General features: G+C 39.6%; 1 pseudogene; it reads right to left on the bottom strand.

The window, feature by feature from the left end:
• Positions 1-376: 376 nt before the first annotated feature.
• Positions 377-835, bottom strand: LOC105304099 (annotated as a pseudogene).
• Between the last annotated feature and the right edge of the window lie 1123 nt (positions 836-1958).

Genomic DNA, 1958 nt, shown 5'->3' with positions numbered 1-1958 from the left:
GAATTTTTGTTCTTTTTTTGTTAAACAAAGAGAGCAAAATAACTTATTGCAATATAAAGATAAGAGCTGAATGAGCATGCCACTGATGTAGAAAGTGGGTATTTTCACAGAACTATTATTTTTCCTTATCCTCTATTTGATGTTGATCAAAACATACCATTGGCTATTTAGTTCTTTTTAAAAATTCAATATGCTTGTGTATATACACCAGTTACTTTATGTACAATAAAGGAATGGGGAAGGGGGAAATGAAAGAATAGAGAAACTATATTGTAGCAGTCAGGATATGGTGAAAACAAATTGTGGTTTTCTAAGTGAGAATGTCTTCTTGGTCTAGAAGAACATAGTTCTGGGGTAAAGTAGCAGGTTTCTATTTTTAGTAGACTCCTCTCACCTGTTGCTGGAACACACCAATTGTATCTTCATCCTCCATTTCCAACTTTGCAGATGTGTATTTTTCATTGATTGACTGTCCATCAAATCTGAATCTAATCTGTCTCACTGACAAACCTTGCCATTCCCAGTATGCTTTCATTAGTTTATTAAGTGCTGTATGCCTCCTAATTTTAAACTGCACTCATCACAAAACCATCCTGCCCTGCCACTTCAAATTGATATCATTATTCTCACTCTTGACTCTTTCTTTCGTCTTTTTGTCTGTCACTGTGGGCACCGGGGTTGCCTCAGCAGCCATTTCACAAAAGAGGTACCAGGTCCTCATACCGAATGAGCACACAATCAGCACCAGGGGCGGCAGATGCAGCTGCTCATAGCTTTTGAACCTCATTCCTTCTTCCCCTTGTGTCTCACATCTGGGCAAGTGCAGGTGCTCCATCATTTGGCATTAGCAGAAAATTTAAAACACGTAAGCCTCTGCCATAAAAACTCCATGCCAATTTCTTGTCCTTGCTCTTGCAAGCCATTTGCAGACTTTCTTGGGAAATCTACCCTGCTATCCCTAGAAAAATTCATTGTGTGAGTAATTAAATTTTTCATACTCTTAGTGTGTGTGGTGTTATCAGTTTGAACATTCCAACCAAATTCTGGGTTGGAGGCCCAACACATACCTGCAGATTGGCAACAATAGATAGAAATTGCTACCACAGTCTTTTTTCACAGATGACATAATCATCTATGAAGAAAATCTGAGAGAATCTCCAAAACTCTATTAGAAACATCAATGATCATTTAGCAAGATAACACACTACAATATCAAAATACAAAAAGCAATTTTATTTCTATACACTGGCAATGAAAAATTGGAAACTGAAATTAAAAGACAACATTTACAAGAAGCATGACAAAGTAAGAGATGTCCTCAGCTCTCTCTCCTTGAAACAACAATAAGCTGAACATCTAAAACTCAACAAAAAACACCCAACCTGCACACAAGCACGTCTGAGCAAGAGCTCTACAAATAATAGCTAACACAGGTAAGAACAACAGAGAGTAGGGCTGTAGACTGGGAGAAGCAAAGAGCTGCCTGCCCAGACAGAGAGCCCTTGAAGGACGAGTACGGGAGAAGGTGCTGCAGGTTCCCTGAACAAATCTGCCTGGGAAAGAGCTATGAGCTCCAGGCTGCAGCAGTGCCCAAAGATTAGGGAAGAACACAGAGAAGTGGAGGTTGATTATAAGAAGACCCAGAAGCAACAGTTGATTATTACCAGCCACAGATGCAAAACGGGAGGCTGAGCCCAAGCCCCCATCCCCCAAGCAAAAGAGACCGTCTCCCATTACCTACAAAACTGAACATCATAGAACTCCAGGGGAATTTGAGCTAATGCTACCAAAACTGTCGCTAACATTGATAGGGACTGAGACTGGTGGTAACAAGCATGATTGAATATTTATAAGGGAAAAAAAAGGCATTATTAAGGCTTTATATAAAATAGGGATCCAAGAGGCTTATATGCCACCTACTAGAAATCAAAAGAAAAACACCTTTTGGCAACAGGATA

Source organism: Pteropus vampyrus, unplaced genomic scaffold (genome assembly GCF_000151845.1).
Source record: "Pteropus vampyrus isolate Shadow unplaced genomic scaffold, Pvam_2.0 Scaffold328, whole genome shotgun sequence".
Lineage (NCBI taxonomy): Eukaryota > Metazoa > Chordata > Mammalia > Chiroptera > Pteropodidae > Pteropus > Pteropus vampyrus.
The sequence above is the reverse complement of the archived record's forward strand: the minus strand, read 5'-3'. Positions and strand labels throughout refer to the sequence as shown.